Source organism: Capsicum annuum, chromosome 1 (genome assembly GCF_002878395.1).
Source record: "Capsicum annuum cultivar UCD-10X-F1 chromosome 1, UCD10Xv1.1, whole genome shotgun sequence".
Taxonomy (NCBI): Eukaryota; Viridiplantae; Streptophyta; class Magnoliopsida; order Solanales; family Solanaceae; genus Capsicum; species Capsicum annuum.
Genome location: NC_061111.1, coordinates 62,322,542 through 62,333,510, shown reverse-complemented (window position 1 = coordinate 62,333,510; position 10,969 = coordinate 62,322,542). Strand labels below are relative to the sequence as shown.

At 34.8% G+C, this 10,969-nt stretch overlaps 1 long non-coding RNA gene and 1 pseudogene across 2 annotated transcripts; both read right to left on the bottom strand.

Annotated features, from left to right (window-relative positions):
• Positions 1–527: 527 nt before the first annotated feature.
• On the bottom strand, positions 528–3,137 carry LOC107854743 (annotated as a pseudogene).
• Positions 3,138–4,817: 1,680 nt separating this feature from the next.
• On the bottom strand, positions 4,818–9,803 carry LOC124885349. 2 transcript variants are annotated; one of them, XR_007045208.1, is made up of 5 exons: positions 6,837–9,803; positions 6,360–6,403; positions 5,924–6,007; positions 5,716–5,843; positions 4,818–5,615 (listed from the first exon to the last, which is right to left on the bottom strand). It is a non-coding gene; the product is annotated as an uncharacterized LOC124885349 (long non-coding RNA). The 2 variants fall into 2 exon arrangements; XR_007045203.1 differs by having other exon boundaries at positions 5,924–6,403.
• Positions 9,804–10,969: the final 1,166 nt, after the last annotated feature.

Genomic DNA, 10,969 nt, shown 5'->3' with positions numbered 1-10,969 from the left:
GAAACTCAATAGTATATAAACCTACATAATTGATGATATATATGTTGGTTAGGATGCCGGAGAAGTATTCATATTTTTTTTTACCATAATTTAATAGCTTGAATGAATAAGTGATGCCAGACGTGAGTATGTATAATTTAGAACTTACAGGCGATTATTTTTCCAAAGGGTTGTTTCTTTTTCAGATCTTACATCAGTTGAAATAATTTCATCTGGAAGACTCTGCATATGATGTCCACTCGGTTATCACCATAATGTTGGCCAATTAAGTGTAGCATTTCATTTATTTCTAGCCATTTTGGATTGCATATGAAAGTGAGGAACAAATCTGGATAACCAGCCCACCTACAAATTGCCATAGCATCTTGATAATTCTGTGCCCTATGTCGAGGTCCCCCAGTGTGCGATAAGGGAAAGATAATACTTTTTCCTATCATTGAACTATCTGAATTACCACGTCGAATGGCATCCATTAAACCAACATAAAGATTAACTCTGAGTTTTTTTATTATTATTCCGAATATAACGAAATCTTTCTTCCTCTATTGCCATGTAAGTATCAACAATGTATTGTTGTAATAGTCTACCAGCCAGTAAGAGAGTGTGCCCCTCATTTAATTTTTATTGTATCCTGAAGCAATAAAACTCTCTCATCGATAAATTTTGCCGCTTGTAAGTCTTGTTGTTCACCTCCGCCAAATTAATTCCAAGTCTGTATCCATCTTCACCAAATGGGTGTATTAATGGATATGTCATAAATATGAAACTTGGGTGTAAATCTGTAATTCGTTGAAGTCCCTTTTTTTGATGATCTACAATAATATCTCACTGAAAGTTTTCATCTAAGATCACAAATAATTAATCTCGCTACTTTAGAAGTGGTGGGTACGTTGTATTGTCGACCATCCCTTGTCCTGTTAGATAGAATATATAGGCGAAATACAGATTCAGGATGCTATTTATATCTATCCCTAGCCATTCGAAATGTTTTTACCAAAATATTGTGCTCGTTTAACATTTTGGATAAGGCCTGTACAATTTTGGGATCAACGTCTCCTTACGACAAACAATTCATTCTGTTGGTTATCTCATTCTCAGTATCATATATATATATAGTTGAGCAAACCGTGGTGTTTGGTGTTTTACCTATTTAAGGCAATAACAATCCTATGTGATGGTAATTCTGACCGCTCATCCTAAAAACATATGGGCCCTTTGAGCGATTGATAGATCCATCCACTCGGCCTCCCATAGATGTAAATGACCATATTTAAGCCCTGATATTTTTACAAAAATTGGTACCTACTTTTTCGGATTCTGTTCCCAAAAGATACTTGAGATATGGTGGTGGTTCACTCAATAACGGTAGTTGGATCCGACCTCCTTCCATACAACAAAATGAGAATATGGGTTTTTTTGTCGATACTGTTTTATTTTTCCATTCTTCATACCATAAAAATGCACCACAATATTGGCATGTGTACTTTGGGTTGCCAAAATTCCAATTTATTGTGTAATGACATGTCAAATCCAAATTTATAAATATAAACATAAGGGTTTTATAGGTAGTTAACATTTTATTAAGCTTCACAGGTGAATAAAAAGTTACTTGCATCTATTATTTTTTATAGAAGCATCTTCCTCATTTATTCGACTACATTTTGCTGTTGATTCATTTATTTTTGATCTAATTTTTAGCATCCGTTCCAGCCGAGCTAATTCTGGTAAAAGCGGTTGTAGGAGGTTAATTTCCAGCATAATGTTCACTGAGACACTGCATTCTTTAACAATAGCAGATATTAATTCCATTGTGCCTGTTGCATATGTTTTAGAAGATTAGATATTTTGGTTATATCCAAATAAAAGTCGAAGTTGAAATGCATAAGCAATGAGTATGCATACCACTTAAAGCCAAAACGCTCAGCCGTGATGACGTCAAAGATATAAATTGCAATGCAATGTATAAATTTGTTGTTACTGTAAGTTTTTGAATTACTAAATAAGTAAATAAACTTCTCCCCTTCCTTGAGTGTGATCTGTGTTGAATTTAAGGATGAAATATGAATGGATGGTCGTATGATTTGGGTCTATTGAATTTAAATATGAATAGGATAGAATATGGAATTTTCCTACGCAGTTAATAGGAATGAACTGTTATTGTGTTTTGAAAAAAAAGTAACTGAATAAGTTTGGGAGGAAAATCTGGGATTTCTCCAGTTGTTTAATAGGAATATCCGTTACTGATTTTTTTTAATACTGAATTTATAATTAAGTGTAGCAAAATGAGCAAATGAATATATGTAAATGTACATCATTAATGACTAAAGATCCTCAATGAAAACATCATAGAAAATTTATCGTAGAGGATGAATGTATGTATTCCATGTATGCGTACATAGCAGTGTGAAGACAGAGGAGATCAAAAATTTGAAATCTGTCGCAAAACTAACTTATTGAGAATCGGCCTCTTTAAGGCAATCCTTTTCAGTCCAGTTATGTATCGAAATTGGCAAAACACCGCTGTTCTTTATTTTACTATTCAACCACATTCATCTAACTTAGTACTCAAAACTTGAACTATATTTGTTAAGATGTGGAGAATGCTCTGCTTTGAAATCTGGCAACTGCTACAATGGAGGTTACAACGGTGGAGCTCAATATTCAGAGTATAGGAGAAAATATAAAATATGTAAAATGCAAAGATCATCCTTGACCTTCTCAGATGGAACAACTGTTACTCCCTCAAGCATATCAACTTTCCTAACCTTCTTCTCGCCAAGGAAGTTACGGATCTCAATGGACTTATTCCTGCCAGTAATGGAAGCATTGATAGGAAAATGAGCATACAAAAACCTCATCTTGTACCTATAACCATTAGTAACTAGCGATAAGATTCTCCACAAGGCTAAGAGCGGTACGGATAGCAGCAGTTGTCTTACGAGATCCAAACCAAGCATCAACCTTCAGCTTCTTCTGTCCAGTTTCCTCGTCTGTAATCAACTGAAAATTGAGATTGAGATGCTTGAAGTTTCTGACCAGTTTGCCCCTGGGTCTTTCAACTTTGATTTTCTTTGCTTTCACCTTAATGGTTATTCTGTTGAGGATATCCATGGTTTCGAGGACAAAATTGTCTTCATCTTTGATTAGTTTCACTATCGCCGATGCACTGTGTGTGTATGAAAATGGCGATCACTAAAACCCTAGCAAGCGATGAGAAATATTAGAGTAAGGTTTACTTGATTATCCGACATGTCAGTTTACTTGAGGCTCTGATAGACCCAGTTAACATTTTCCTTCCAGAGTATAAGAGTTTTGATAACACAAGTACTACAATAGCAAATATGCCTCAATCCGAAATAAATTGGGTTTGGCAATATGAATGGTAATTTCTCATTATATCTTGTGTCATACATCATCATAATAAATATAAAGTAAAAGTGAAACATACGTTAAATATATATATATATATATATATATATGTATAGAAGTAATACTAATAACATAATACTGATAATAATAGTTCCATATGAGATACAAGTCTTAAGACATATATTCAACCAGTAAGTATAATCTATATGGATCTATTTCTTCCATTTTGCCTTATCTTTAACTAAGTCTATTGATACCAAGTATTTGGAGGTCCTTGAGACCACTTCCTTCATGTAATTTTAGGTCTACCCCGTCCTTTTTAACACCTTCATTTATCATGGTTTCATAGCAATGGATGCATCTATAGGTTGACGCAAAACATGTCCAAACCATCTCGACCTTCTCATGAACTGGGTAGTCAAGGTCTGTACTGGCTGATGTTATTTTACTACATTAAAATCCTACTGTTTATGATAGTTTTCTGTCTTCCTTTTTATGTAGTGAACTGCATCATCTGTGTATTAGTCTTGTTTGTGGCATTTGTATGGAATATCTTGTGCATAACCGAGAATTATATTCCATATTATTGTCTTTTTGTTTAATATGCATTCGTGACTAAAAATCTTTGCAACAATGCTGCAGTTCATGAACAAAGTTCCTTATGCTAGAGAAGGTGGCAAGAGTATGATAGATTGGATATTTGCGGATTTTCCATGGCAAGTTAGGGTGGATGTTGATGTTTTTGAGATTGAAGTTCTTGAGATAGTTCAAAAGGATCAACTATCCTTATGGAAAAAACATTTGAGTTGTGAATGCGTGCCATTTTTAGTGATTTGATATGTTAAATCTTACTTCAGTGTATATTTTTGCATAGCATTTTTGGTACATGGCATCTTAGTAAGCTTCAGGTATAATAGGAAACACTTTCGCAGTTAATGTGCCAAACATAATTTTCCTGGTGCTGTGATAACTCATTTTTGTTAAGTAAATTTTTAAGCGGGTTAAAGTAGCTTCTCCTTAGGGATTTTTTTATGTTTTATGTTCGCTCATATTCTTGCTGTAAAGAGATATGATAAGTACTATCTGGTGATTCTTTTACAAGAGTTGCAGCAAATGTTTAAATGGTAAAGGACTTTTTGATGTTTTTTATTTTCGAAGAATGAATTCATTCCTGGTTAAATGTATCAGCTTGATTTGTCTGTTTGATCGGTAGCTGCCTTTTGATTTCACTCTTTTGTGATGAGGTTACTGCTGTTGCAAACGGGTGGGGCTCTCGAAAGCTCGGAGGGTTGCACAAGGTCAGTTGATCAAAACACACAACTGGGATATTTTTTCATAATTTCAATCCACTCATCTCAAATCCTGGGAGTCCTGGTCTTGTGGGCTAAAAAGAAAAACATAATACAATTGCCAAACGACGAAAATCTTTGATTAAAATTGTTGTCCCATATTTTTAAATTTATAACCGTTAATAGATATTTTAGGGAGGAAATACAACAAAATACAAACCAAAATCGACAACGGAGTTGTTCTTACTATCACCATAATATTAAGCTACATAAGAACTTGAGAATGGTATAGGATTGGAACCACCTCTTAAGCTGCTTAGAGAGCTACTAGTTACCATCGGTTTGATTCGAAATGTTGTGTGTGAATTTAAATGTATATTGTTCAATAAACATATCTAGCTTGTCTACTCTATCTCATCCAAGGGGGTCTTTTTTCTTTTTGTCCCTTTTCTTGTTTTGTACACTGATATTTTGTTTCTATTTGTTTTATCCCCAAACTTCCTCTTCTTTGTTCTCACTACAACATCTTCTTTACATCCAACTTAGAGGGCAGCATTATTGGAACTTTCACTACCAAAGTGACCTTGCTTGGTTGCTTGTTGATTATCTTTTAGCTCTTGTTTTGCCCCTCTCAGCTTTTTACCTTTCTTTTTGTTCTTTTGCTCGTCTACTTCTGCAGAGATGGATACTTTAACACCTCTGTTTTTCAGTTGATCTCCATCTTTGGCACCTCTGACATGCTTGTTTTTAGCTTTTTTGCTATTCCCTGCCACTGATAATGCATCTCCTGTGGCCTTGCATTTTCTCGATTGTTTATTGTGGGTATCCCGTTATTTGTATTGTCATTTTTGTGAAAATCTTCTTTGTTCCTCTTAAAACCTTGCTGCTGAAGCTTCATTGTTTGGATATTATCAAGAGCAAACTCCACTCTTGGACGATGCTCGGGACCGAAAGTCTCTGTATATAGATAATTTATATAGTCAGAAAAACCAGAAACCTAAAATGCTAAAGTCACCAGAAATATGCGTGCAATATCAAACAAACTAAACGGACATACCAGTATTGTTGTTAAGAACTGTCAAAACCACAAGTGCATGTCCATAGCAAGAACTCAAGAAAAGCTACTCCACAAGAATGATTCTTTGCCACTACTTGTCCTTTTTTTACATCCTTCAAAAATGTTATCTGCAACACAGGAAAGTACAATGAAGTTGCAAGAATAATATAGCCAAACTGCAAAGACTAAACTTCAATGGAAAGCTTACCTGCTGAATAACAGGCTTTTTCTTAGTGGCACGAGAAGTAACTGTATCAATGCAAAGTGTCTTCAGCTATTTTTCAGTCATTGACTTGGGAAGAAATAAATAATAAAGAAAATCAGAGTCAGGATAAACCGTACAAGTATGGATAAAAATTGAGGAATCACTTTCATATACAAAAGATATATCTGAAGAAGATTATGGCTAATAAAAATATGAAGTTGGGCAAAAACAACAAATCATTTGGATCAACATTTTTTTCTTCCGCTCTTTCATTTACTTTCTAGACTTGTCCGCCTTAGTATCCAATTCACTGTGGATCAGTGTATACTTCGGTTCATACTTCTTTACATTCTCAATGGAGCGTACTTAAAACAAAACTCAGTAGATTTATCCACTCCAAAGTGGGTTATGAACTTGAGCACAGGGATGACATTTACACCTTGCATTTCATATATTCTTGTCATTTTTTTCATTCCACGCAGCCTGAAAATCAGAGATGGGATAAACCATATAAGAATGGATAGTCATCAGATCAAAATAAAGTTAAAACATATAAAAGCCACGTATATTCCATGTAGCACAAGAAGATTTGATGTTCTAACACTGCTCAAGTATTTGGTGATCCAACTCTTTAATTTTCTCGAATGAGTGGAGATTAATGTATAAAACATTTTAATGGTTATATAGGGCACATCACGTTAACTTCCTACCAACCAAGTTTTGTAAAGTAGCTAAAGATAACTCAGTTATACTTCAGCATCAACATCAGCTACCCAAGGAAATTCACCAACATTTATTTACCACACCAGTACGTGTCTGCACCAACCACGCTATCAAACAAAGTAGGTAAAGAGCATTTTCCATATTGAATTTGGAACATTAAAGGAAATAGTTGATTGAGCAAGTACATGCCTACCTTAACTGGGAAGTAGGCAGATCTGTAGGCCGTGTGATCCCTGCCATATAAAGGTGGTAACTCTTGCCTTAAATGCATCTCCAAAGTAGATATTCCCAAACTCATCAGCTCCTGCCACTGTGTGAAAATGTATATGCTGTGCTGTAGTTAGCCTTCTAGGAACCGTGTCAGCAGCAAATATGTGCACTTAATTTTTGTAACTTCTATACTTCAAGTTGTGAAATGACTGTAAGAAGTGAAAAATTGTAGCATATCAGTAGAAATCAACACTTCCGAAAGCATCTATCCCCAACTGAAGCAACCTAATTTGAAAGGGCCCAGTAATGGAAGAATACTATTTCAATTCAGTTGAAACCCGTTGTAGACACCTAATTTTGTTCCTCTCGAAATCCATTTTATTCATTTTTACTATCATACACCCTCACCCACGTGATTATACCTCCACAAAAATACAAAAAATAACAACCCTCAACAAAATTTCTAACAAATTTTATCTTGTTTTAATCATCCTAACCACTTCTCCTATTAATTTTGGACAACTCATCGCCACCCCATACCCCTACTCCTACCCCACTCACGTGTCCCACATCATAAAACACATATAGCAACACCCCTCTCCATATACTCCCAATTTTCATTCATGCCATATAGACGATACACACAAACACCTCACAGCTTCTTCTCCACACATGAAATACACTCACAATCTCCATTTTTCCACTCCAAAGAAAACATCACATACACACTCCATCGTTGCTGCCATACACACCGAGACCATACCCATCGACTACACACAGTCACCATTAACACATATAGAGAGCTCACTGAAAAATGGAATAGAGATCACTTATCCTCATCGAAATTTGCATAACCAGCACACACACATGCATATAGAGACATGGAGAGAGAAGAGAGTAAGGCAAGAGAGTAAAGAAAATTAGCTAGATAGTGAAATTGAGAGAGAGATTGACAGGGATAAAAATAGAGAGAGAGATTTGATCGGAACGTATGCCGCTGTTACTATTTCAGCGGATTCTCGCCAGAGAATATCCTGCCAGCTCCAATGTTGGACCAAAACAACCTCATTGGAAAATGCAAAACCAGCAACCAGAGAATCAAAACCTTCATTATCGCTAAACATAAGGAATCCGCAACCCACACGCGCCAGTTCCTATTTTTGACTCAAAACCCCAATAGGAAAACTATTAATTAAAATGGGTCAGTCAACTTATTAGGTCAGTTCAAATTTTGGGTTTGTCAAAATCGGGAGTTCATTGTCGGAGGTTTTGTTTGAGATTTTCAGGTGCGGACTCTCTTTATTCGAATAACATTGAGTTTGGAAGCTTCAAATGAGGTCCAATTCTACTCTTTCATCTCTTTTTATTTCATTATTGATGATATCTGGTGCATTGGATTAAATATCATGTTGGTTGATATGTGATGATGAGAATTGTTGGTTGTTTTGATTCGTTGTTTGATTCCCTCGATTGTGGATTCATTATGGATTATGTGATGAAATGGTATCTCGTTTGATAATTAAATTTGGTTGTTTTGGGTCAGAAATCAAAAAATCAATAAGAGTGAGTATTATAGTATTTTGATTCATTGTTGATGTTGAACGTTAATAGTATCATGTTTCAGGCTGAAACTAGTAGGCAAATTCTAGATTTGGGTTAGCCAACTCATAGGATTCTAATCATCGAATGTATAAATGTTTATGTTTGAGTGATTTTCTTCATTTTTATTATATTTCATTAAATGTATTCATTTAGCCGGGGAAATCCCCGAGGCTCATTTTATTTATTCACTGGAGAATGCCCCGACGTATCATGTTGGTGGCAAATGATCATGATGAAGGCCCGAGGCGTCGGGTAGAGCATTAGTATAGGATTAGTTTAGGATAGGATTTACATTTTCGCATTTTTTTCTATTTTGGGACTGTATAATTGGACTGAACACTATATTTTGGATTTGTTTTATTTCATGTGTTTGATTGATTATTTTATGTGTTTTATGTGGTTTATACATTTGTAATGTCAAATTAGTCGATATGCTCCACCAAGATACCATGGTCGAACCACGGGATTGAGGGGTGCTTAACACCTTCACCTCGGTCAACAAAATTCCTTTGCCGGAATCTCTATTCGCAAATTAATTTTAAAGAGTCAAATTATTTTGAAAAGAATTTTCCAATGGTGACTTAGCACACCAGATTATACCAAGTGCCGACTCTAAATTTTGACTATAAAAGGTCCTTTTCAAAATAAATTTTCACCTTTTGTCGCTTAATAATAATAACCTTTTCAAATGATAAAATTAATTTCTTTTTGGAGTTAAAAATGGGTGTGACAGCTCTGGCGATTCTACTGGGGACTTTTTCAGAATTCGAGCTTATTTTTGAAGTTGTATCGGCTTAGTTTGACATTACCGGTATATAAACATTTTTTGTGTTATCATTTGTGTTGTCATTGTTAAGTGCCTGCGTACATGTTTACAGTCTTCCTCCTTATATGTTACCGCTTTATATCTGGCATCATTTGCATAATCCGAGTCAATTCCTTCTGCAATAAGTCTTGGAGTGCACGTCGTACGCACTAACTCTAGTTGAGTCACCCTTATTTTAGGAGGGGCAACCATCGGATGTATGGAGTGGATGGAAAGCAAAGCAGCCTCTATCGACCATGCGCTTCCCCGAACAACCTTGTTAGTGGACCCCAGCGTAGGTCAGCCTTTAGGTCATGCTTATTTGCATCATATTGAGCCCTAGCAGGATCCACTTGGTCCTTCGTAGGAGACTCACCCATAAAGCATCCCTACGTACTAATTATTGTATTTTTAAGGGTAATGGGGTCATTTGACATACTGATTTAGGGGAAAACATGTGCCAAAATTAAAGGAGCATGTGTTAGGAAAAAAAAGTGAGTCGAAAAGAGTTTAGCAGCTTTTAGTGTTCTTTATGGCTTTTGTTTTTCACAATTCAAGAAATTCAAAAAGATTTTTTTACCTTTTTCACTCATTTTTCAAAAAAAAAAAATCAAAATAAAAAATATTTTCTTTTGATTCCTTTAGCATGCCTTCATTATTAAAAAATTTCAAAAAGATTTATTTTTAGGAGTTTTTATAAAAGAAAATTCAAAAAGACGGTATAAGTTTCGTACATTTTATGTAATGAAAATACCAAAAAGATTTTCCTTTCATAATTGTTGGTGTCAATTTTATGTGATGTGTCAAGTCGAAAACTCAAAAAAGATTTTATTGACGTTATTCATCGTCTGTCTTTGTCGTGCTCCTCAAGTCGTGGTTCATCAGTATCCTTAATTATCCAATCTGGATGAACTACGTACCCCTAATTCTTCTCTCTTGGGAGTGAGATACGTAGTCAGCCTATTGTGAGTTCGGAGATCTTATTTAAAAAATCAAAAAAAAATTTCTTCACTCTTCATTTAGTGTAGGTATTTCCTTTGCATCTTTAAAAGAAAACTACAAAAAGATTTTCCTTTAATAGTTTTAAGTTTCATTTTCATATGAAATTCAAAATTGAAAACCGAAAAAATGATCTTTGGTAATAATAGGTTTTATTTTATACAGAAATCTGAAAAATTCAAAAAGATTTTATTCACTCTTCATTTAGAGTAGGTGTCATATGCATCTCCAAAAGAAAACTACAAAAAAGATTTTTCTTTAATAGGTTTAAGTTTCATTTTTGTATGAAATTCAAAATTGAAAACCCAAAAAGATTTTTTTGGTAATTATAGGCTTCATTTTGTATAGGAGTTTAAAACTAAAAAATTCAAAAAGATTTTCATCAATTCTTTTGACAATTTATTATTTTCTTTTCTTCTCAAAATTTCAAGAAAAAGAAAAAGAAAGAGAGTTTTATTAGCCCTTTTGTGGCCAAACTTCACGAACTACGCACACCTGATTCTCCTCTTTCGAAAGTGAGATACGTAGGTGCCCTTCTTGGGCTCGGTGATCTTTTCGAAAGAAAAAAGAAAAAAAAGATTTTGAAGAAAGATTGAATGCTAACACATTGGTTATCTCTTGCTCAGTTAGTTTAAGGTGGTTGGTTTGTGGAATCCTGGCTGGTCCTGCATATCACACCAAATCTAATGGAGGGTTAGTTATGTCCAACA